The following is a 25,924-nucleotide window of genomic DNA, read 5'->3' as shown; positions in this document are numbered from 1 at the left end:
GCTAGGCTTCGTTCTCTGATCTCCTTGATTGATGAACTAACTCGCTCTGATCCTTGATTTCACTCTTTGTTTTACTACTCTCCTGCCCGCTGTAAAGACTTAGGATTCATTCCCCTATTCCTTCTGCTCATTAACCTATTCGTCTTGAATAGACTTTCTTGTAAACTTATGACCCTGCTGACCCTGCCTCTTCACCAGTATTAGCATTACCTGAAGTTCGTGTTCTTTCCTATCTGTAAACTAAGACTCTTTTTCTGTATGAGTTATTATAAGGAAGTGATTGTTCACCTCTGCCTTCTTTCACTCTTGCCCAAGCAATGGAAATAGGCTGGGTTGGATGATCCGCTCCTTCCCCTCGGCTTCTTGATCTTCTCCTTCACTCCTTGCTTGCTTTCACTCTTGACTTTAGGACCATGAATTAAAAAAAGCTATCTTTCCCTTATTTTTTTGGATAAAATGTTATCCTCTCCCTATTTTTTTGGCTAAAATGTAGTGGAGGTAATTAATTAACTATTAAGTCAATCCTCCCGATTCATTCTCTGATCCTTGAACTGTAAAAGAGAAATACTCCTTCCTTACTTATTCATTCTCTTCTCAATAACTACTTAACCTTCCCCTATTCATTCTTTCTTTCACTCCTTTTATTCTTTCTCCTGAACTACTCAATAACTTAACTTGTCTTGTGCCTATTTCTTTCTTTCTTCTTTAACTGGAAACTCGGTAAACTCTTTAACCTTTCCAGAGTCGGTAAAGGATATTCTTTCTCCGGGCGGAACCTGAACCTGATTTGACTCATGAACCTCGTAACCAAGGCAAGGGTTTAACTATTAACTATTCTAGAAGGAGGTAAAGCTATTTTACGGTCTCTTTCTTTCCCCTTATTCTCTTCCTATGAAATCCGTCACCTCTATTCCTTCCCTTCGCTACTTCCCCTTCCCCGTAACCTTCCTTCTTTCAGGCAGGGTAAGCTAAGAAACTGAAAGAGAAGTTCAATCACTTCTACTTCTATTTATTCTTGAACAGTAAACTGGGGCGAGAGTTTACGACCGGACTGTCCCTTCTTTCTTTGACTCCTCTACAACAAGGTCTCATGGCTGAGCCCATTCACCTGAACCTGGTAACCCTATTCAGTCAGTCAAAGAGGAAGTGTTTGACACGAGAGCTCATTCACCTCTATTCCTTGACCTTATTGAAGGAGGGAAAGCACTCTCTTTTCTTGAACAAGGTAAAGCTAGAGAAGAAGATATTCCTTTACCAATTCTAAATCATCAGAGAAAGACAAGATGCATTCTCCGGGGAACCTATAATGACGTTGTTGCCTTATTGAAGGAGTTAGCTGCTTTTCAAGACTCAACCAACAGGGGACAAGATTCTTTCTCCTATGCCTTCTTCAAACACGAGGTAAACTAATGAATTGACTTTACTCTCTCCTCTCTCTGATTTCATTGTCAAAGAAGACTCTCGATTCCTTCTCTGTAACCTTTTCCTCTATTACTGGATTGGCAGGGTAAGCTGGCCGGGCCGATTCATTCTACTTCTCTTTCTCTGTTCTTTATCTGGACTATTACTGATGAACCTCGGTAAATGGATAGGCTGGCTGAGAAGAGGGTCTTGATCCTGAACCGTAACCTGACTGATTGAACTTGAACGATTAGCTGATGAACCTGAATCTATTCCGTATGGTCTCATTTCATTACTTCGCTCCTGAACCTATCGGTTTCATTGCTTCGCTCCTGAACCTATCGGTTTCATTGCTTCGCTCCTGAACCTATCGGCTTCATTGCTTCGCTCCTTCACCTGACGAGAATGAAAGGAAAGAAGGTAAAGGAAAGAGGAATGGAATCAACAAACACAAATTATCCTGTACTTTAGAGAATGAAAGAAAGAAGAAGAAACCAAAAAGAGAAAGCCGAACCAACCCCCTTTTAACCCTTTTCCTTCCTCTGCCTGAACTGTCAAAGAGAAGGAACTACTCTACATTCTCCTTTTCTTTCTATTTATTCAATCAATCAAACAAGAACTCTTTCTTTCACACTCACTGTGTAACCTCAATCAATCACTACTGACCCTTCAGCCAGCTTCTGTTCTGATTCATGATCTTTAACTACGGATACTGAACCTGCCTGCCCTGCCCCTCTCTCTCCTCTCCCCTTTACAGTCTCGCCGCTTCGCTTCGAGTCGAGCTGCTTGCTTTGCTTGCTTTGTTTGCTTGGCCCCTTTCCCTTTCTTTTACTCTTCCTGCCTGTAAGAAAGATGTATTCTCTGCTGCCTGCCTTCTTTGACTGTTCGTTCTCCCTATGTTGAAAGACTCTTTGCTTGCCTTGCCTTGTTCTCGCATATTCTATTCATTCTCCTGAACTAACTCCGTAACCTTTCTGACGAAAAGAGAGAGAGAGCTGCATTCTCCTTGCACTCCGTACGTAACCTAACCTATCCTAATAGCCCCTTTTACTTACTGTTGGAAAGCCTAAAGCCAGATGTGAAACTGAACGAACTTCACTCCTGCTCCTGACCTACTCTACTCCTTTATCTTTCTTCTCTTTTACTGTTCTAGAAGGTAGAGGAAAGCCGAAACTCAGGATTCCTGAACTACTGAACGATTGACTATCCTATCCGAGTTTACAGTCTTTGTTTGTTTGAGGGGAGACTCTCTCTCAAGCTCCTACTGATTGAACTCCGTAAACGAAATCACCTATTTATTCTTTCTCCTTTCGCTACTTACTTACTTTGACTGATTGAATGAGGTAAAGAAATTCAATTGCCTTTTCTTTTCCTCTATGCTATGACCTTCCCTTATTGAGAACTGGGTAAATGGGGTTCTTTCCGTCCATCCTGTCCTGGCCTGTTCCGTATGTCTCATTGCTGCGCTCCTCTTTCTTTATTCCTGAATGAGACTGAACTACTGAACGTATTGATTCTATTGCCTGCTGAACCTTAACTTAACCTCTATGCTATTATTTATTTATTACTTGATTACCTGACCTTGCCGAGCTAGCTTTGTTTTATTCCCTGATTGACCTGTAAAAGATCAATACTCTTGATTCATTCTCTTCCCTGTCAAAGATCACTACTCAAGATGGATTCGAGTTCACTTAAAGTAAATCCGAAACATGAATGAGAGTGAACTTGAAGTAAATCCTCAAGAAGAATCAATTCGAGTTCACTGTCAGTCAATCCGAAAGATGAATGAGACTTAACTTAAAGTAAATCCTCACTATTCTTTCATTCTTTCTTTCTCTTTCTCTTTCTCTTCTCTTTCTTTAACTCTTGAACAAGGTAATTTATAAGTTAATCCTCAACTGCTTATTCATTCGACTGAACCTCTCCAACTGGGCTTGGCTGATCTTACCTCCGGAACTTATTGATTCAAAGACTAGGTAGTAAAGCATATTCAATTAATTCGTTCTCTTCTCGAGTTCGTTATTCAATCCGGAACTGTAAACAAAGCAAAGACTGAAGATTGATTCTCCTTCTTTCCCAAGGTAAAAGCCAAAGAGAAAGCCGAAAACCTGAAACCCTTATTCCTTCTTTCACTCGGTAGTAAAGCAATTCAATTGCCTTTTCCTTCTTTAACTCTCACTCTCTTCCTCAGTACTTACTCATTCAGCTTTTCCGATCGATATTACCTTCCCTTTACCTATTTATTCACTGTAACCAAAGACTGTCGATGAATGATAGTTTGTTTACGAACTGAACTCCTCTTCTTGAACGGTAACTAAGCCGAAAGATTAATGATCTTGATTGTTCACTCGGTAAAGCTATTCCATTGCCTTCACTGAACTTCTCCCGGATTGAACTGTAAAAAAAGAAGAAGAAAGATTAGAACAAGACATATGGCCGGCCGGTCTCTCTCTCATCTCTTCTTTCCTGAGCTTTCTTTAACTCCTTCCCCTTCAAAGACTCTTTCAGAAGGTCAAGCGCTATTTGATGAGAACCTTTGATGATATTCCCTTTCAAAGACTGTAAACAAAGCCGAACCTCAACAAGATTAATTATCCTGAACCTTCCGATTCATTCGACTTCACTACTCTCCCTATCGGTCGGTCTCTTCTCTTTTCTTTCCTCTCCCTTCTTTCATGAATTTATTACTACTACTCTCCCTATCGGTCGGTCTCTTCTCTTTTCTTTCCTCTCCCTTCTTTCATGAATTTATTACTCTCCTGTAAAGTTCAGGTTCATGAGTGAAGTTCGGAAACAAACTCTAATTCATCGAGAGTTGAGTCTTGACTTGCTTGAAGGTGCAAGAGAAAGATCAGTGAAAGAAGGAAAAGGCAATTCAATTGCCGAGTGGTTGAAGCTCGAGACAAAGAAATGATGACTGACTCCTCTCTTTGACAGTGAAAGAATAAATAGGAAAGAGACTAAATGAATTAGCGCCTTTACCTCCTTCAATCAGTGAGAGGAAAGAAAAGAGAACGAGTGAAAAAGAAAAAGATCAGATTCGAGACACACCTTGTTTACTGTTCTAGAATCAATAGGAAAAGGAGAAAGAGTTCCGGCCGGAGTTCACTCTCATTCATCTTTAGTTGAGTCTTGACTGACTGTTCAGTCTCATTAATCTTTTGTCTTTCCTTTCTTACAGGAGAGTACTAGAGTGAAAGCAAGAAAGGAGAAAGATCAGTGTTTGAATAACTCACAATAACTGCACAAGGGAATAGAGGTTGTTCAGGAGCGACGAAGCCACTCGACCGATAGGGAGAGGAGTGAAATCAGGGAGAGAGTGTAAATTCATTCATTCATTAGCGGCTTTACCCTGTGAAATAAGGAATAAATAGGTCATAGAGTCAAAGGGGCAGGAGAATGAATAGGAGTAAGTAGGCAGAGAGAAGTTAAAGAATGAATCTTGCTTGAGTTTCGGCTTTCCTTCCCGCCGGCCAGATTAGTCTTTTCTTCTTCTTCAGCCCTGACTGTAAACTCTCATTCATCGATAGTCTCCCTGATTTCATTCTCGTCAGGGTCCGGTTCAGGTTCAGGAGTGAAAGAAGGGGTAGGAGAAAGACTACTACTTACTATCTATTTACCGAGTGAAAGAAAAGAGAGGTGAACAAGAACTTCCTTCGAATAACGAACACAGAACAAGGAGTTAAGTCGAATGAATGAATCTTGTTTTCGTTTCGTCTTTCTTTACAGGAAAAGAATGTTTGAAGGGTCAGGAAAAGGCTTAAGGTTGAGTAAGTAGGCAGCAGAGGAGTGAGGTCTCATTCATCTTGAGTTCAGTCTTTCCTCTTCTTTTCTTACAGTGAAATCCGGTTCAGTAGTTCAGTTCGTAAACTCTCTCTCATCTTGAGTGAAAGAATAGTGAATGGGCCCGGCCGAGGTTCAGGCTGATTCTTCTTTTCCTCCAGTTTACCGAGTGAAAGAGTGAAAGAAGTCCAATGCAGGCAGGGTTACGAGAAGAGAGAGGGGAGGGAGTAAGTAGCCAGACGAGAAAGATCCGTTCAAGAATCCATAGGTGAAAGAAGGATGAAATATGCTCTCATTCATAAATAAGGAGTCTTTGTTTACTGTGAAAGAATAAGGAACAAGAATTAAGGATCAAGATCAGTCAAAGAATAAATAGGTATAGGAGCTTTACCTTCTTCCATCAGGGAGAGTCCATTCATTAGCGGCTTTCCCGAGTTCAATCTAGTTCATGAGTGAAGTTCGTAAACTCTTGAGTCTTAGTTTACAGTTAAAGAATCAATCAATAGGTTCCGGAGCAAATCTTTCTTGAATTTGAAGAGTCTTGAAAGCAGAATCAAAGGAAAGAAAAGAGAAGAGACCGTCAAATAGTGAAACCCGAGTTTACAGGAGAGTAAATTCATAGGAAAAGGAGAATGAATAGGAAAGGTGCGAAGCAGTGAGACCAATAGAATAGGTGAAGGAGTTAACTCGAATGAATCGAGAGTGTTTACAGTTACAGTTCGTTTCGTGAAAGGGAGAGGTGAAGGAGCGAAGCAATGAGACCGATAGGTGAATGAGCTTGACCTGATTCTCATCCAGCCTATGTAATGTAATTACCTCCAAAATGGACCAAAAAATAGGGAGAGGAGTGAAACAGCTCGACCGATAGGGAGAGGAGTCAAGGAGAATGAATTGAATATGCTTTACCTTGTTCAATCAGTTCAAGGAAAGAATAAAGAAGGAGGTAAGCGAAGCGCCGAGGGGCAGGAAATGGAATTAATTGCTTTACCGAGTTGTAGAGGGGCAGGCAATGGAATTGTTCAACCGAGTTTACGAGGTTCAGGGTTGAGGTTGAGTCTGATTTTCTTACAGTTCCAGAAGGAGAGAGAAGAGAATGAATAAGGAAAGGAGTATTGATCTTTGACAGTGAAGAAGGGAGAGTCAAAGAGTGTTTAAAGGAGAAAGAACCAACCAAGCTGTGAGACCGACAGGTGAAGGAGAAAAGAGACCGAGTTCAATCAGTCCAGGAGAGAAGCTAAGCTGCTTTACCGAGCCTCGTTCAATCAGGAAAAGGTTTAAGGTTGAGGATCATTCATCTTTCTTACAATCGAGTAAAAGAGTGAAATCAGGTTCCGGGGACAAGAGAGTCAATTCAATCCTCAGCAGCAGCTTTACCTAGTCTTTGAATAAATAGGTTCAGGGGAAGGTGAATGAGCTTCTCTTTCTTTCATTTGTTTCGTCTTTCAAGCAGAATCAAATTCAATCAAAGAGCTACTGAATATGCTTTACCTCGTGAAAGAATAAAGAGGACCACGGGAGGAAAGATTTTGATGGAATGTCCTACTCCTACCCGAGCTTTCCGATCAACCAATCCCCTAATTTCAGGGGCATCTCTATCTTAGGTAGGGCCAGGGATCACTAATTAGTCGAATGAGCCTATCCCTCTCTCTGGCCTATCATTCATTGTTGGGTCGATCCGGCTGGCGGTTCCTGCATCTCCTGCGTCTCCATGGGGGCCCTTCATACAAGTTTGTTGCTAGGAGTCCCTGACGTAGAATCTCTCATCAATAGAAGTTTACTGACTGACCTGGCTCTTCAATCGACGATCTACTACTCCCTCTTAGTTACGGATACCCATGCTTTGATTCTCAAGCCCTAGCCTGAATCCCCAGTAAGTAAGATCGGAGTATGGAATTCCTCCTCGCTTCAGTCCTGTTTGAACCCGTTCCAGCAACGAAAACCCTCCTACTGCAAGGCTCTGCCCGCCCTTCCCTTCTCCTAGAATCCACTCTGGGTCGGCGGAGCTGCTAGTCCAACTTCTTGAGCAGCCGAGATATTGAACAACGAACATTTGATGGAATTCCTTGCCTCACCCTGAGATGAGAGGTAAGGTCGATTTGACTCGAATCCTGGACCTGATCTTTAATCCTACACCGGTTAATGATGCGATGGGAGAAGTTTCTCTCTTTCTCATTTTGTCATCAATGCTGGCCCAGTGCTCGTCCATGCCCAATCCCAATGGACAACCCTTCGATCCGATCTGCCTGCCCCTAGCTCTATAATCCAGCCGTCTTCCCTAGTCCCATCAAGCCCTCCTCTCCAGGGCCTAGCCCTCTTTCTCAACTCGAGTCTGAAGTTCAGCGGCTTTCATCGTTGACGAACACCTGCGCTAATAAGACAAAGAAGTGGGTGGGGGTCTATGCCTTGATTGAATGAATCAGTAACAACTAATTAGTGTAATGAGGTAGAAAGAGACGGATAGGGTGGGAATGTCCTATCAATCATTGGTGGACCTTCCCTTTACCCGGTCACGGAGCTCTCAACAGAGTTATTTAGGTTCTGGAATTCCATCTGAGGGGGTTTCGGTTCGAAGGTTAGAAAATGTATGTGGTGCGGGTTAATCTCTCTCGACCAGTTCAGGTGAAAGGGAAGGGTGATCTCGGGTCCCCAGACGTCGATATCTCTTCTCTATGTCGGGAGGTTTCTTTCGTCTCGACGAGTGTGTTGTGGGAGAGGGAGTACCTATGCCTCTGAATCGATAGGATGAGCATTCTAAGCAGTCGTAGGCGAAGGAGACAAGGGCGAGGCACCGAAGATGTTCGAGACTCAACCTCCATCTGTCATTAGTAATCTCAATCTGCTTTTCCTATTCACTAGTACACTGCGCGCTAAAACAAAAGGGACCTTTCTTTCTTCTTATTAGGTTGATTGGTTTGTAACCCTATCCAAGGGGTCTCGCCCCTATTTCTAAGGGTGCTTATGCACTCTACTCGTTACCACTAAACGACGAAGCCTTGAGCGGAAGGAGGGACTTGAACCCTCAACCTCAGCCTTGGCAAGGCTATGCTCTACCATTAAGCTATTTCCGCCAGCTACGGTAGTGGTGAAGCACTACTGAGCAATTCACGTATCACGTCGAGAGGGACGACTTATGTTTTTCCGCCGGACCACACTCGTCTCCGATCGAGCTACGAGCACGAGTAGGTAGGCGGGGGGCGGCTGGGCTGCCTTTTCAATCAATCTCAGGCCGACCCCTAATTACTAGACCAACCTGGTGCGAGTTGTAAGGAGTCTTGGTCTCGAGTCGAGCTGGGGCGTCATTTCATTCTCGTAACGGGAGTGAGTGCACCGCAAGACCAGACAAGTGACTCCCTCGCCTCCCAGCGGCGGTCTTTAAAGTTCAGTCATTTCCTAAGCTAAGAAAGCGTCATCCTCTTCGTCTACTGATACGATAATCCAACAGCTCCATGAGTCCGCTCGGAACCAGTCGATTCCTGAGCCATTCGTTCTCCCCTCTCGGTTGGCGTTTGCCAGCCACTAGAGCAAGTAAGAGAACAATCAGTGAATAAACAAGAAGAACCCATTATTACCTACCGGATTGTACACCTTTGTGTCTGGCTATTTATGTGGATGTGCATAAAGAAGGGACGAGACATCTCTCTCCTTTTTTTGGGGGGTGAATCGAGAGGTAATAGGTAGGTAGGCAGCAGCGGCACCTCACGAACTTCTGACTGAGGCAGTACCATCCTGCAGGCATTTTCGAGTGGATGCATACACACACGTCTTTTCTTTTGTTCATATTCCTGCGCAGTTAAGAGCCAAATTGTCCCCAAGGCCACCGCTTCTTTCTTTCTTGGATATGCTCAGTCCGGGTATAGATGCTATGACGTGAAATCCAAGAGATTCTGATTATCCTTTCATGTTCTCTTTAATGAGGTCGCCTCATATTTTCTTTAACCTAATTAATCAGCCCCGGGGGAGAATGGTGATGGAGATGTATTGCGGCCTTCTCCTGTTCATCAACTCTCACCTCATTCTTCTGCAGTTGATGTTACGGATCAGCCCCACTCTTCAGGCCAGCAGCTTTGCTCAGCATCTTCTGCCGATTGTCAGCCTGTTCAGTTGACCTCAGAGGATTCCAGTCACCCGGCACATCATCTTTCTTCTCGGCGGCGAAACCATTATGTTGTTGCCCAGGCTAGGACTACTCCAGAAGATCAGCAGTCGGGACCAGTTGCTTCCCTTCCAGTCGCTTCCTCAGATTCTGGATCCCTCTCTTAGGTTCGTCGATCCTCTCGACCTTTCCCGTTGCAGAATTTGAGTCTTTAGAAAGAGTTTTTCCCAAGAGAGCTTACCTCATGTCAGTTCAATCTTCTCATTCACCTGAATCATTTGCTTCAGCCTGAAATCATTCTTGCTGGAGAGATGCTATGCAGGAAGAAGGAAAAAAAGAAGAAAGAAGACTGGACTGAGTCTTATTGCCGGAAACAAGCCATTGGCTGCAAGTAGATTTACAAGATCAAGCATAAAGCATATGGCTCGCGTCAGAGATACAAAGCTAGCTAAAGGATTCCTTCCAAAATCTTGAGTCGACCCCCTTAAAAGATAGGGGAAAGATTTGCCCGCTAAAACACCATTCGTGGCATTCTTGCCTTGGCTGCAATCAAAATGCCCTGATTTCAATCAACTTGACGTGAAGAATGCCTTTCAACAAGATAAGGGAAGCGGGGATCCGCAAGAATATCTTTCTATTCAGCCTCCTCTAACTCCAGGCTGATCTTCTCCTAGGAATCCTATAACTTGTTTGTTGGTATGCAAGCTCAAGAAAGCTATTTACGGATCTATATGCTTCGATTGGCTAAAGCAGGCACCAAGAGCTAAGAAGGGGGCCCTGCTTGAAGAAATTTAGCTTGTTTCTCACTGCTTGATTTTGGATAAAGGGTTCCGGCTACAGTGGAACCGTGGGGATTCTGAGATTTTGTTTGTCGACGTCATGGTCGTTGCCTCATCCTTCTTTTATACGTGAAACATTCTAACCGGGAATGATTCTTCTCTTTGATTCGATTTCATCAAGGAGCTTGACAACCAATTTCTCTCTCTCTTTCATCCGCTGTATTACTTTCTCGGCATGGAGGTATCTCGCTCTACCTCTGAACTTCGCCTAACCCAAACAAAGTCTACTCTCGGAATTCTTATCTCGTCGAGACTGCCCTGCGCTACGCCCGGCAACTCATCAAGCAATTTCTTTGCGCTTTCATTTCAGTGATGAGGTCCCAAAGAGGGAAGTAGGGCTCCTATTGACTAAAGGTGGATTCTTCGCTTTCCTTTAGAATGAAACTATTCAGCCCCTACTCTTAAAAAGGCAGGCTGCCCTGACGACCGACACTCTACCTCGGGCTTTTGTTCTTGGTCGGAATCTCATTTCCTGGAGCGCTAAGAAGCAGCCCCTGCCTCACCTCTTCAACATCTATAAAAAAGCCTTTCCCCTTTGATTGAATAATAATAAAGTCAAGTCAAGCTTTTTGAAGCAAGCTGCTAGAACGCTCCCGCGCTTTACTAATAACAAAGTCAAGGCTCTGATCATCGAGAGTAGTTTGAAGATACAAAAAAGAAAGAAAATATCAACATTTGTCTTCTGACTTTCTGTTTTCCAACAGCAATTACACATTCCCTCGGCCTCTGATTACAGTCGAAGTGCCATTGCCCATATATTCAGAACCTAGTTCTTCAATCATATCTGTACCAAATTCTGCCTTTCGGAAGAAAATCTGATGCGAGGACCCGATCCACCAACTATCTGGAAATGTTGGCAAACAGGGCCAACGTAGTGACCAAGACTACCTTTTTCTGATCATCATGGCTTTTTGTTTCCCTTTACCCGGCACTCAAAACTCAAGTGACCTTTCTTCTTGCAGGACCAACACTCTATCTATGTTTTTCAGGTCCTTCTCAGTGCTTATTCTTTGTTTTGAAACATATTCTTTTGCGCAGCATTAGTCTTTTCAAACTGCTGTTCAAATCTCTTTTCAGCCGGAGCCTAAAGAAAATGGGAGGATCAATCATAGAACAAGGAGGAGTTTCACAGGAGAGAGTGGTTGTCAAAGACTCAAATGACTGAAGCGGACTTCCCGGTCACTGATCACTCTTTTGTATAGGGAAGACTCTCCTATAAATTCTTTGAGAATCTTCTTCATCTTGTCTAAGTGCTGATACACGCTCGTCCCCTCAAGCATCTTGCTTGGAAAAAACCGTTGCCGAAGAAAATGTTTACCATTGTCACTGACTCATACATTCCCCTAAAGAGGTACAGGGGTGTCTCCCATCTTTTTCATGCGGACTCAATGTCTCCCACTGAAACGAGTACCTTATCCTTGACCACCATTAGCACAGCTTCGAAGAACTTTTTGTTTCTTGTCTACAACTATCGATGCTGTTCATATGCTTTCTTTTGTTGTTTGGCTACAACAACATCACTCACTTGATTGAAGAAGCCATTAGCGCCAGATCTGCGTCTCTTTTCTCAAGAATGAAAAAAAAGGATCCTGTTCTTTGAGAAGCAACTGCATTCTCATCTTCCAAACATATACATTTAGAGGTTTCATTCCATTTTGCGATCCTTGACAATCGTATGCGTTAATGCAGTAATCATATCAGCAACTATAGATCCAGAAGATTGTATCGCTACCATATCTGCATAACCTGGACTCTCATACCAGATGATAACCATCTTTAGCTGAAAGAAAGAACAAATTGATAGGAATGTGCAGAGCTGAGACCTGCTGTTGTTTAGTGGCAGTAAATGAGAAAGAGAGTTTGATTTGATTCGAAAAACGGTATCTATATTGATAGAAATATCTAAAGTGTTTCAAATATGAAAATAGAAAACTCTTTGAGATCACTCTACTCTCTCTAGACAACGGATTTCTTGTGTGTATCCTACTCTCATCTCAAAACCCAACCTCAGAAAAACAGCATGCTTTCCCTGAATTTGTTTGTGCCCTGCAGATGGAGTCCTTTTAAAAGACCCAATCCCCCAAGGGGCGTGTCTAACTACCTCATGGATAGCATCCACAAGACAATTAGCCTAGAAATGGATGCATCCTTTTGCTATCTCTCACGACCCCCTAGAAAATTGGAAGGTCACAAACCGCCCTCTACAGTTTCTAATGGGAAATGGTGCTAAAGCAGGACCCGTGACTACGAAAAATGACTGCTCAATCAAGACTTGAGTCACCTTGGAGTAAGTCAAGCCACATACTCAACAACGTCTCCCTCCGTCTGAACTGTGGAATCGAAACACAAACGAATAACTTCAAAGACTGGATCTGCAGATCTACGTGTATTACAAAATGCGGGTTTTCTTCAATCAGGTTCTCAAGGAACTTCAAAAGACCAAACGATTGAATCCCAAACTCTTTCTGGCGGAACCTCCCGAGTTTTGAGAGAAAAACCACGATTTTAGCGAGATTTAGAAAATGCTTTAAAGCGGCGAAACCTCGAGATACTTTTCACTTGTCTTCTGCGAGTCTGAGACCTTACGACTACTCGACGCAAGTCCTTATCTCGACAAACTCCCCTTAAAGTCTCCTCGACTATTCTGAAATAAAAAAAAGCCACCCAACGACCTCTCATGGATTGAGTTACATAGTGCCACCCAGGTTTGGAACCCACTTTTGAGAAGTGAATGTGCACGCATGCATCATAACCTAATTGGTCGGAGGTCCAAGGGGTCCATAGAAGAAAAATCAGATATTCTTTTGCCTTTGTAAGAGAGAAAGAGTCGAAACAAAGGGTACGCTCTAACGAAGATTTGCTCGGGGCTGTTCACTTTCATTTGGTCGCCTGGTATCTTGAATGAAACCTCTTTGCTTGCGGGGGCAGGAGTGGAAACGTCTGAGAGAGCGCTTGGCGAAAGAATCGTGTGGCGCGGTGAAAGGTTGAACGTTGGGGTTTCCGGCCCCCCTCCCCTGGTCTTCACCTAATTGTCGAAGAGGTGAGTTGAGTATCCACTCTCTCGTGCCTTTGCTTGTTCCTGTTCGTCTATTCGGGACGGGGCAGCCCACATACATGAAGAGAAGAAGAGAGGGGGGTGGTTCCTTGATATTAAGGCGTCAAGGCGGTCGAAGAAAAGAAGGCCACAAGTGGAAGCAACCGATGCTTTGGTCATTCACCTTCCTTGCTGCCAGTCTGTGCTTGCTCTCATGCTGGCAAAAGCTGGGGTTTCGGCCGGTTTTACCTACTATTGGATTTGAACCAATGACTCTCGCCGTATGAAAGCGATACTCTAACCGCTGAGTCAAGTAGGTCAAGCTGAGTAAAGTCAGAGAAAATAGACCCCTATAAGATAAGAGAAAGCCGCGCAACCAGAGTTCCCCTTACTATACTATACCCAGAGTTCCCCTTACTATACAAGGGGGAGCAGAGCGCTAAGAAAGAGAAAGAAAGCATTATCACTATACCGAAATTCAGCTGCGGCTAGCACGCTAAGATCAACCACTTGGAGAACGTGGAGCCTTTCTTTCTCGGTCGTCTGTCTTTCTCGTTGTGGATTCCGATTCATGCGGTCGTTCTCCGCTGCATTCGTCTTTTCACTCCCCACTCTCCACCATAACAAAATGTTTCCACTATATCTCAGGAGTCGTCAAAGGAAGGCGGGTCCAAGTAGGCAAAAATGAACTAATTGGGCATACTACAATGGATCAGTTCATTCAACAAGATCCGTTCGGATCGGACCAGGATGAATTGGATTGGTCTGACCTCTCGCTCGGATGTCAGACTCTCCCGCCGCCGACAGATGTCCCATGCCACCTTTCGTGAACAGCTCCGAAAATGAATGAATTGTGATATAGCGCCGAATAAGCCACAGCTCTATTCCCGACTCGAAATCTATCAAGGACTTGTTGGGAGAGAAAAGAGGGAGCCCTATACCATACATCCTGCTGCCTCGGGACGACTGCACGTTACATCATAGCAGCACGACAAAATGAAGGCGGAAACAAAGGCCCCTGACTCGAGAACAAAGCAAGGGATTGAGCAGCGCGAAAGCCACGAGAATACACCTGACTCTTTCATTTGCATTTCCAAATCTCAAGTCAAGGCGTTAGCGCTTTAGAAAGATTGCAGGGCGTTGAGGCTTGACTAAGAATCTCGAAAGGGCTTTTTCAGCTTACTCTGCTACAGCGGACCGTTAGGTTAGCAGGGTGCCCCGGTTTGGGGGCTTGAAGGACTTAGCGCCATGACAAGGGGTATCAGAGCCAAAGGTTCGGCCAAGCCATGGCTAGTGGGAAAAAAACCGTAGGCTAGTGTCCTCGAAGAGGCTGGGAGCAGACTCGTAATCGTGTGGACGCCTTGTTACACAACAAACAGAAGGGACAGATTTCGAGCGAGCGGGTTGCTTCTCCGGAGAAAGATGCGCTGGTTAGGCGGACCAAAAGACGTAAAGAAGGCGGAGCGTGAAGTGCAATTAGATCCATTTTGAGGACGAGTTTCAGGAAGAATGGAGGGGGAGGGTTCCGGTTGTGGTCCGACATGTTGATGAGCCTCAAGCAAACAGGCTACAACCTACGCCAAAATGGCCAAGACTGAGGGGAGGGGCAGAACAGGCAGCTAGCCTGCTAGATTGAATGAAAGTACTTAGCCAGGGGGAGTCGAGACCAGGCAAAGAAAGAAAGGGCAAGGGCCTAAAGTCTCGAAAAGGCAAGGACTCCAAGAAGAAGCCAAGCCTGAGGCCAAGAAAAGCGAGCTCAAGATCAGGAGCCAAAGAAGCGGACCGAGAAGAAAGAAGGAAGGCTGAATCTGCTCCAAGCCCTAAAACAAAATGGAAAGAGTTCCTTAAATTGGATTAATCTCGTCCAACTGGAAATGATAACAGAATGCATAGGTCATTAGAAGGAGTTCCAATAAGCAGATAAACATTAGAAGGAGTTCCAATAAGCGGATAAATAGAGTATACCACCTTACTCCTCTATGAATGAGGGAGAAAGCAAATGGAAGAACCCGCGGATATGAGAAAAACTCAATCAAATTCATTGTTAGCCAAGGCGTGGTAAAGACAAGATAGACTTTGACCAGACGTGCTCGGAATCTGTTTCGATCTGGGTAAAGCTGCTGGGTGGGATTACCTCACTCATTCCCTTCTGTAGGTCTGTTTGCTCCGGAACCGATATGACCTGACCTGAACTTTACAGTAAAGAAAAGAAAGAAAAGAGAATTGAAAGACGAAAGCAAGACAACAAGACAAGATGAATTAGACTGATCCTGTAAAGACCATGAATTCTCAAATTCTATCTTCTGTCTATTTTTAGGGAGATTTTTGAGGTCAAAGAGTTCTTTCGGCCCTTGTTCAAGACTGAAGGGAGACTCAAGCAAGACAAGATTCATTCTCCTTTACTGTGTTTGAATCAATAGGGGAAGGTTCTTCTCATCCAGCCAGCCAGCCGGCCGAGGGGAAGGGGCGGGAGCCCGAGCAAGCCAGCCCGAAAGAAAGAAGCCGGCCCTTGTTCAAGACTGATTGAACTCTGACGGACCATTAATTATCAAATTCTATCCTCTGTCTATTTTTTGGGATATTTTTGAGGTATTTGAGGTATTTTTGGCCATTTTCCCCTATTTTTGGGGCTAAAAGAGTCCATTTTCCCATATTTCCCTCTTTTTCGTGTAAAGACCATTAATAAAAAAACTCTATCTTCTGTCTATTTTTTTGGATAAAATGCTATCCTCTGTCTATTTTTAGGGCCATTTTCGTCCATTTTCCCTGTATTTTCGTTCAAAATAGGCTAAATGGGACTGATTTCACTCTTTTTTCTGTAAAGACCATTAATTCATTTTTTCTATCTTCTGTCTATTTTTTTTGGATAAAATCGATGCTTTACCCTATTTTTTTTTGGCTATTTTGGGCTATAGGTAATTAACTATTAAGTCAAGATGAAACTCAAGATTCGTCAGAGTGAACTCCGGAACCTTTCGAAAAGAGAGAGATGAATGAGACTGAACCTATCCTCTTCTCCTCTCACTACTTACTCATTCAGCTTTTCATTACCTTGCCTTCTTTCACTCCTGAACCTCGGGCGCCTGAACTATACTATTCTTTCACTTGGTAAAGCATATGAAATTCATTCGTTCTCTTCTTTTGTTCGTTATTCTTGAACGGATCTTTCTCCTCGAGCTCGAGCTACTTACTCATGAACCTCGTAAACTATCACTCTTTGACTCTTCTCTCCTTCTTGAACCTATTTATTCTGGAACTGATCTTGATTCTTTCTTTCTTTTACTCGACTGTAAGAAACAAGCAAGAATTCTCCTATTTATTCAAACACTCGGGAAAGCTGCTAATGTACTCTCCCTGAACCTATTGATTCTTGAACGAGGTAAACTGGATGGAGGATGATTCAAACACTCAAAGACTCTCCCTTCACTGTCAAAGATCAATACGAAAGATGAATGAGACAGATTTCACTCTTTGACGATATTCCCTATTTTTGAGGTCATTGAACGAGGGAGGGTTGAACTAAACTGGGTAAGTAAGCTGGCTGAGAATCAGGTCAAGCTCCTTTGACTCTATTATTCCCTGACCTTTCAGTTCGAGTTCGTTATTCGAAGAAGGGAAAGCCGAAAGAAGAATGAGAGTTTACAGGAAGGAAAGACGAAACCAACTATTAGGGAGAGGAAATCAAAGACAAAGACTCCTTCTCCTGTAAAGACCATTTATGATTTAGTTGATGCTCCATATAACTGTCAAGTTTCGTCAGAGCTTTTTCACTAACAGCAGCTGCTGAAATAAATTCAATTTACGTTTTCCCGGGATTTTGGGCTATTTTTGGCTAGAGGTAATTAATTAATAAGGAAAGAGACCGAAAACCTGAACCGGAACCGATATTACCTGACCTACACCTATTTCTTCTTTCACCTATTTCGTAAACTCCTTCTGACCGAACCAGATTGAACGAGGTAAACTCAATCACTTGAAGAACTGTAAACAAAGCCGAAACAAGAATGAGACGAAACCTTAAACCTTTGACTGATTGAACTGTATGTAAGAAAAGAAGAAGAAAGATGAATGAGACTGAAGAAGGAAAGACGAAAGATTAATGAGAGTTTCTTTACAGTGAAATCCGGGAAGGAAAGACGAAACATGAATGAAATCTGGAACCTGATTGAACGAGTTTACAGTGAAAGAATAAAGGGAGACGAAAGAAAGACAAAGACTCCTACTTCGTTCACTCTTTTTCGTGTAAGAACCATTTATTAGAAAATCAATGCTTTCCCCTATTTTTTGGGCTATTTTAGACTGAGGTAAGAGAGAGACTGAGACTGAACTCCTGAACCGAATTGAATGAATTTACGAGACTGTAAACACGAAAGATTCATTCTTTCTCTTCTCCTTTGACTATTTATTCTTTCACTGTAAAAGATCAATACAATACTCCTTCTTATTCATTCTTGATCTTCTCCTTCACCTTCTTTCACTCCTGAACCTCTGCAACTCTGTCTCATTCATTGCTTCGCTCCTTCGTCTCCTGATACCATTCTGTCACCTTACCTTAATCAATCCATTCTTTTGTTGCAGTTGATGGAGAAGCTGCATTCATTGTTGGAACTGGGTTGGAACGCCACGTGGCTCGAGATTCCGGGGTTGCCCAACTAGTTTTGATGAAATACAAGATGCTCCGGTTTCAGGGAATCCCTAAAAAGCCCAGGTCGGTCAAGACTAGACTAAGAGTAGGTGTGGTTGCAACCAATCCAATAGTGCTTCTTATAGAGAAGTGTTTCAAGTCATTCGATTAAGGGCACTAGCTACCCTTTCTTTGTCTGGATTTGTAACGGGAGGCAGGAAACTCCGTCTATGCCACAGCTTGAGACGAGACCCGGGAGGCAGCGAGCGTAGTTTACGGAGCGGGAGTCATAGTTCCAATAGCGAAGGAATTAGAATGGCGGCCGCAAAGGATACGGAGCGTTTAGGCTAATGGTACTACTAGTCAACTACACACTCGCAGACTCTTTCTGCGCTGACTGAACTTGCTTCGTAGACAAGGCTCGTTCCTTCGCATGCTTCGGGCGAAGCCGGGGTCGGATTCCCTCTCCTTTCTTTACAGTCTCGCATATTCTCGGATTCCCTCTTCTTTATACTGTCGCCCAGGTAGGGAAAACTCTTAGATTCTCGATGTTTTATAGAGTTTTGATTCAAATCCCGACTCAACCCCTCACCCTGCCTGTACCACAACCACTCATTATCCCTTACCAACTACCTTCTGTCTACAATCTGGATAAAGTCCCTTGTAATTAAGAAAAAGGATACGGAGAAGAGAGAAAGGAAAAGGGAAGGACAAAACGGATGCTTTTCTCAAGGCAATCGGAATAGAATGTGGCCGAACAGCTTAGCAAAGTCCCTGCCCATCTGGAGGTGCACCCCTTTCCATTTAGAAGGATATCAAAAGGGGTAAAGAGACAAGAAAATGGAGAACTCCCAAATCAAAGTCATTGGATTTGTTCGTACCATTCTGTCATCGATCACTGCTGGGTCGGTTGGTGAGTCACCCCCCAAAAAGCATCGATCAAGGTCAAGCATATATGGTTTATGAAATGATCAGCGGTCTAATTTATGCTATGCCCTGCATCGTGTTCGTCTGTCTTTATTGAGCTTTCTTCACTTCAGCGCCATGCGCTTTGCTTCGCTTTCTATTTATAGAAGAGAGAGACCATTGTCTTGAGAGTGAAAAGCAAGCGATAGAAAGTCTCGTCCCTCGCGCGTTCGCGCGAACTACTATCAAATGGTGATCTAATGATCTCATTAGTGAAAGAAGGACCAACGACGATCCTATCCTAAAGGAGAAGGAGGAGTAGGAGAAGTCTTCTTTGAAGATCTAGTAAGAAATCAGACAATTATGCCATTCGGAATCCGTCTTCTACAGAGGGAAAGCCTGTTATGAGTAAGTGGAGAGGAAAGATCTCCAGAGATTCTGATCTCATTCCATTCCAGTGGCTCGACCAGTAACCAATGGCGCAAACTCAAAAATCCCTGGTTTCCCGGTAGAACCCCATTTCGACCAAGTTGTTGCGAAACCGGCAAAAATCAGCGGTTTTACGCACAGCTTGCTCATAGTGCAGGTCCCACTTGTATATTGTATTTGGCCGAAGAAGCATCGGACAGGTTGGAGTTATTACCTTCTTGGGACTCTATAGACCAAGATCTGCTTTCATTATATGGGCAATACCGATCGACTTTAGTAGATCATATGGATGTAGAAAAAGCTTCGGATTTGAATGAATTGGAAACATCTCTTTTCCATTTCTATTTACCCAGTTCATATCTTTCTTTCGTGTGTTCCCGGGAGGAATTCTATCTCGGGATACCACCTAAATAACAGCAGAGGGTCAAATAGGTCGGGAAGAAAGAGTCTGAGGTCGGGTCGGACGACATACATCTTGGTTGGTTTCACCACCACTAGAGATTGGACATATATTCAATCTTTATTCGGTGGGAAAGAGATTATTATTTCATTTCAATAGCTGCAAGACCAAAACAGGGTGCAAAAAAGCGAAAGCCCAGATTTGCACTTCCTCCCAGATACACAGCTTACATACCCCGCTCAACATTCTTGTAAAACAATTGAATCTAGGGTCCGGAGGCAAATTAGCCATTCAATCTTGTAAACTAATCGAGACCGCAATTGGAAAAAGAGAGACGAACGGGGAGGAATAACCAATCGATGAAGGAACATGAAACCATTCTGTTTCAATAGAGGTACGAGAAAGGGTTGGGGGCAATGAAGTAGGTGAAGTGGTTGGATTTTGCGAGCTGTTCCAACCACGGCTGGATGTGATTCCAAGAGCCAAACGAGAATGAATACCACACATCAGAGTCAAGACCAGGCTCCCTAATAGAATGTTTAACCGATCCATTCCGGATCGACCGAATTGGTACGGAAGTTTGAACATGGGAAAACCAGAGAAAACACAACTGATTTGAATAACCCGGTGACCTACCAATTGTAGAAGTAGGATCTTTGGCAAGCAATAAGCACTTAAATAATACAATTCGAGTGTACCATCTTCTTTCTCATTTCGAGGAAAGGGTGCGGGAGGAAAAGGAAACAACGGAGGGATCCGAATCGGACCTAAATGGGAATGACATGAAAAGTCTTTTTCAAAACCTAGCATTAAGGGCGTTACGACGATATACGAGAGGAATGGAGAAAAACTCGTGATTGGTGTGGAGGGGAAGATCCGTTTATGATATAGTGCAAGAAAGAGTCGTCTCATTTCCTGACTTCTTCGTTCTTTCAAATTCATTCACTTCAAGGCTGGTTCTGAACGCCGCGTAACATCATCTTCAACCAACCTCCACCGCCTTGTCTTATCCCGCCCTTTCGGTGCGTCCACTAAAGAATTGATTCTACACTAAATAGCTGCAACTATACGCTTACTAAAAGACTGACTTAGGTTAGCAGCGTGAAACTAAGAAAGAGAGATGTGCCTAAAGCGGCATGCAAGCAAACAGTGCACGCTAAGAGAAAAGGGGAGAGATGTTCGAAATTACTATCACAATCAAGCCGCCCCCCTACCCTATCTCTCAAACTCTAAAAGGGCCCGTCACTTCGTTCGTACCTTCTTGGCTTAGGCTTCCAACTGAACTGACTTTATGGCCTTGCGCCGCTAGCAGAAGCTAAGCACTTGAAAAGCGCGCTAAGAAAGGTTGCTTCTTTCTGTCGGCCTTTCTGTGCAAGAGTCCACCAGTAGCGTAGGAGAGGGTTACTGTAGAAGAGTCTTCCCGTTTTTACGTAAGCTTTTTATTACCAGTCAAGTAGTACAACAGCAGTATCTCATCTTATAGCGCGGCGGGTCGCCTTTTGAATGAAATAGAAGAAACTCTTATCGAGATAAAAACGAGAGAGTTGGAGTAGGTGAGTTAGTCCTCACTGACCTGAGCGATTTCGATCACCTAGCAGGCCTTTGATTTGGTAGGTAACATCGCCAAAGCGTATCATCAGATTTGACTACGAAGGAAGGCACTCGAAGTGAGAGGGCACCGTCTTGTGCAACGAGAATTGGCCCTCTATCATCGGGCGAGGAAAGAGACCCCTTCCTTTTTGGGGGATCAAGTTCCCGGCCCGAGACGCGTTCGTTGACAAAACCGCCGTAGGAATGGAGACCTTTCCCTCGAGCGGAGGCGAACTGATCAACGAGAAAGAGGCCCTACTCACTGCAAACGAATACACCACAAGATCGAAACTCATGCCTCTCTCGCATCAAGCGACCCCCACCACGTAGTAGTGATTATATCAATCATGTACGGGGGCCCTCCATTCTGATTGGTATATCATGAAAAAATCAAGCCATTTGCACCAGGCGCACTGCGCTTTCCCTTGCCCAGATGTTCTTCTCAGTCTTGGAAAGGTGACCCGCCGAAGACAGGAGCCCTTTAACATGTTTACGAAGACCTCTTAGAGAAAGGGGGTTCGATCAGTAGAGGGGACTACTTTGCCTCCCCGGAAGAAAAAGAGCCCCGCTGGACGACTGATCCCGTTGATCATATAACTGGGAGGGAACGTGTCACATTAGAGGTGAACGATCAAAGATGTCCTCTAATTACCACGATGAGGCTGGTCCCCCTTTGATTTTAGTAGACTAAGCTATTCATATGAATGAAGAAATGAATGCCGGGCTCTTTCTTTCACTGCTAACCCCAATCAGTTTCAACATGCTGATACTTGCCCTTTCGTCGAGCCCCGAGCTTGTGGTCCTCCTTTTAGTGTGGGTTCCATTGGATGAATCTGTCAAGTCAAGGTCAACGTACGTAGCAGCAAGGATGGTGCATCGCCTATTTCTCGTTCTCGCTCGGGAGCCAAAACGAAAACGCCGGCTACCTACTGTACTGGACCTTCGACCAGGTATTCTACCCTTCTCGAATCGGAACCAACCACCCCACTCTAATAATAGGAGAAAGGAAAACGCTCGAACAGTTGAGCGGCCAGCAACTTCCGTACACAGAGATAGATTCATTCTTCGTACCTGGTCCAACTTCACAAGCCTTCGCGGGTTGGGCAGAAGTCTTCTTTGGTAAGACGGAATTTGACAAAGAAAAGAGAGTGCTCGACCGGAACAACGGCCAACAAAGACCCTAATTACATATAGCTCCTCCCCTTCCCTGATTTAAGGCTTTAAGAACCGGATGGCGGCTGGAAAGAAAGACGACCTCACCTTATCGTAGATGGTGTCAGTGAGAGCCACTTTAGTATCCCCCGTTGACCTTCTTTTGTGGATAGAATCTTCAATGAGTAGAAAGAAGCAACCTGACTAATAAAGGTGCTTGTTGAGTAAGGCCGGCTTTCGAGCCCAAGCCCCTTGTTTGTATAGGTTGGGTGCTTGAGCGCATCTTTCTCATATGGAGGGAGAAAGGCTTTCCTTGAGTTTGAAATCAATAAGGGGTTAGCGAGGCCGTTTTCTTGCGGGAGTGCTAACGCGCACCCTTACGTTTTCTTCGCTTGCTCTGCAGTACGAGCCTCATACGGAGCCGCGCCCCTTGAATATGATGAGAAGAAGAGAGGCCGCCCTCTTTTCTTTTCTGCATCAATCCTCCCACCTATTTTTCTTTTTTGGGGTGTATAGCTCAGTTGGTAGAGCATTGGGCTTTTAACCTAATGGTCGCAGGTTCAAGTCCTGCTATACCCAAACCTACCTTACACGAGACTCTTTTTAAGGATGCGTAGTAGCGTTCAAAGATCACTCTTTGGCCTTTAGATTCACTTCTCTATTTGGGCGAGATCTTAGCAGATGAATAGTTGTTAGAGTAGAGAGGCACTGAAGGTGATAGAAAAAAGCAAATCTTCATCCTATCCCTTTGTCCTCAAGCTCGAACTCATAATAGTTTACGGGAAAGACGGTTGATCATGTAGTTAACAACCAGTATTTACAGCAATTTCACCTTTCGGATGTAAATAACCAACCCTAATCCTCAATGGTATACTCCTCCTCCCTATCCTGTTAGAGTTTTGCCCGAATTCTGTTAATCTTTTTCCCCAAAATCCTCATCCTCAACTGCAGAACCCCAACCATACTTTGGTCGAAACCTAACCAGATGGATAGACAGATTACTTAACCGAAACCTGATCGGGAGAGAGAGAAAAAGAAACGACTATCTTGTTCCATCGCTTTCTTCAGCAATCGGCTCCTGGTGAGAACGGAAATCCTGGTTGGTGCAAACTGAGATCTTGAAGCTAAGGCTAAGGCCCTTCCTAAAGCGGGGACGTAGTTTCTTGTTCAAATCCAAAGTCTTCAGTCTCCTCCCGGGCTAAGGCTGTAGTTCCAAATCCGAAATCTTAAACAATTCAGCTTAATATAGCATAGCAGATAATCTGATTCAGCTTCAAAGAAGAAAGAAAGGGGCGGGGCATCTTTCGCTTTCCTTTTGGGTTGCGAGTGCATGCGTCCACCACGGTCAGGGCTTTCACAGGTACCTTGTACGTAGTTAAGGTTCAGCTTTGTTTGGTCTTGCTTGATTCTAGACTAGACTGGAAATAACCCTATGACTGACCTAGCTCAAATTTGATGTTGATTCGGGCGGAGCGGGATAAAAGGTTTGGTTCAGGAGACAAATGAGATAGATGTTCGGAATAAACTGGATATGCTGCTGAGGGAAATACTGCTGCGAGAGAGGGCGGTACAGAAAGAATTGAGTGATTCTCACCTAAGACTGAAAAGCGTTACGGTTGGGCTTCTTTAGAGGGAAGCAAGCGCGCCAAGCTAAGAACAAAACAATACCCGTCCACTTTTTCATCGACTTTTGGAAAAAAGGAGGATTTCAGCTACCTTCGAAAAACAGGGTCAACAAAGAAAGAAAATCGTCAAAGGTATACATAGTAGGCAGGGAAGGAAGCACCATAAGCTACAAGCTCCCCATCAACCGCCTCGGTTCGAGGGTTTTTCCTTCGAGTCAGGTCCACTCCTTTCATAAAACAAGGTCAAAATGACCGGCTCAATGAGCCGCCTTTGAGCGGTGCTTCTCCTGTCGACTCATAGAAACTCGAACCAATCCGTTTTCTTCCACTTTGAAGCATGTGACCGGCACCGGTGCTGCTGCAACGGCCATCAACGGCAACAAGTGGCGTCATCAGATTCAGACTTCCACTTTAGGTGATTCGGGAGCAGATGCGTCTCTATCTTTGGATTCTGAGTCGGATACTGACTTCATATTCTGCAGATTCCCCGGTGTTTGCGTATGCGTCTGTCGATGCGTCTTCGTATTCGGCTTTAGCTGAGACTGATCTTTCTCTAGCTTCTTCTGATTCGGCATCTTCAAGAGTTTCAGTTGAACAGGCGCACTCACTAAAGGAAGCCTTTCGACCCGTAAGAGGCCTATTCCCATGGTTCGGATTGGGAAAGAGCGGGCACCGATCCTCTCTCTCTTTTAACCCTCCCTCGAAAGAGCTATTGCCGGGAATAGCAGGACAAAGACTCTCTTTTTCATATCTTGTGAAAACCAGACTCTGGTCTTCGGCCTCCAACTATCTTTCTTTAGCTAAGGACAAGCCAAGCTAGAAGTTAGAATAGAATTGAATAAAGTAATGAATGGTCGAGATCGATATCGCCGGGCTAGTGCGGCTCGAGGAGAAGATAGGCAGCTCGACTCCTCGAGGAAAGGGCTAACAAAGGCTTGACTGAAAGGGAAAGGGTAGGGGTTGGAAAGAAAATGGGATTCTGGTTCAAGCGCTAGAAAGAGGAAAGAAAGGATTGTACACCATCAAGTATCTAGTTGCAGGGGGGACTGATTTCTGTAAGATCCGGGTAGATAAGTCAAGTTGCTCGAGGAGAAGAGGAGAGGGGCGATGAGACCGAGTTTACAGTGAAAGAAGGAGAGTCCATTCAATTAGAATAGGTTCAGGCAATGGAATTGTGAGACCATAAAGAAGAGGTTTAGGGGCGAAGCCACGAGACCATAAAGAAGAGGTTCAGGGGCGCTTTGTATTCGTTTTCTTAACGCCTCATTTTCCTTTTCCCGAAACACTAACGAAATCGTGGTTTCCTTCAGAATGTTAACTTCTATAATCCATAGAATAAAACAGCATCTTGGGTGAAGCAAAGAGCGGTTCGGTCAGAAGCATCTACCCCGCACTCAATCCAATAAGCAAGCACATAAGCAAGACGAATCGAATCTCTTTCTCTTTCAGTATTCAAAAATTAGGTAGGCAATCAGGGCTAAAGCACATACATATAGAGAGGAGCAAAAGACAAATGTGCCAGTTAGATAAGAATTTCCAGGATCCGCCGGCGGTATTTGATTGATCTCGTGCGGTACGAATGACTTGAAGAAATTCTACCCCGAAGAATACATTCTAGTAACTTCGAACTTTATTGAATCAACTGTCTTGAATGCAAGCAAAGCCCCTTTTGAAAAAGAACTAGAAATGGGTATTAAACAAAGGACATAGTGGGATAGGTAAAACCTCTTTTTTCGAGTGAAAGGCCTTATGTTATGAGGGTCAACCTCCTAACCAAGGGCAACTAAGTGCCAAACTCTCCTCTATAATAAGGGTGGGGTATCCGAATCGACCTCCAACACTGATTCCGGATATCGTGATCTTGGATCCAGGTCCAGGTACTTTTTATGATTCTGATTCTCTTGGGTACGATACCGAAGCTAAGTATAAGTAGATGAAAACAGCTTGACCAAGAGTTGCGTCAGCTGATTATTCCGCTAAGTCAGTAAAGCCGGAAAAGCCTTGCTCTAAAGGAGCTTGGGGTGAGACCCTTCTATTAAGGAGAGTTT

At 44.0% G+C, this 25,924-nt stretch overlaps 1 long non-coding RNA gene and 3 other non-coding genes across 4 annotated transcripts; 1 reads left to right on the top strand and 3 right to left on the bottom strand.

The window, feature by feature from the left end:
• Window positions 1–7,356: 7,356 nt before the first annotated feature.
• On the bottom strand, window positions 7,357–8,369 carry LOC111465204. The gene is made up of 2 exons (XR_002714169.1): window positions 8,291–8,369; window positions 7,357–8,255 (listed from the first exon to the last, which is right to left on the bottom strand). It is a non-coding gene; the product is annotated as an uncharacterized LOC111465204 (long non-coding RNA).
• Window positions 8,181–8,252, bottom strand: TRNAG-GCC. Its single transcript has one exon. It is a non-coding gene; the product is annotated as a tRNA-Gly (tRNA).
• Window positions 8,370–13,396: 5,027 nt separating the features above from the next.
• TRNAM-CAU lies at window positions 13,397–13,469 on the bottom strand. Its single transcript has one exon. It is a non-coding gene; the product is annotated as a tRNA-Met (tRNA).
• A 9,288-nt stretch (window positions 13,470–22,757) lies between these two features.
• On the top strand, window positions 22,758–22,830 carry TRNAK-UUU. Its single transcript has one exon. It is a non-coding gene; the product is annotated as a tRNA-Lys (tRNA).
• Window positions 22,831–25,924: the final 3,094 nt, after the last annotated feature.

The sequence above is a fragment of the Cucurbita maxima genome, unplaced genomic scaffold (assembly GCF_002738345.1).
Source record: "Cucurbita maxima cultivar Rimu unplaced genomic scaffold, Cmax_1.0 Cma_Scf00028, whole genome shotgun sequence".
Lineage (NCBI taxonomy): Eukaryota > Viridiplantae > Streptophyta > Magnoliopsida > Cucurbitales > Cucurbitaceae > Cucurbita > Cucurbita maxima.
Note: the sequence above shows the minus strand (reverse complement) of the source record. Positions and strands in the feature narration are given on the sequence as shown.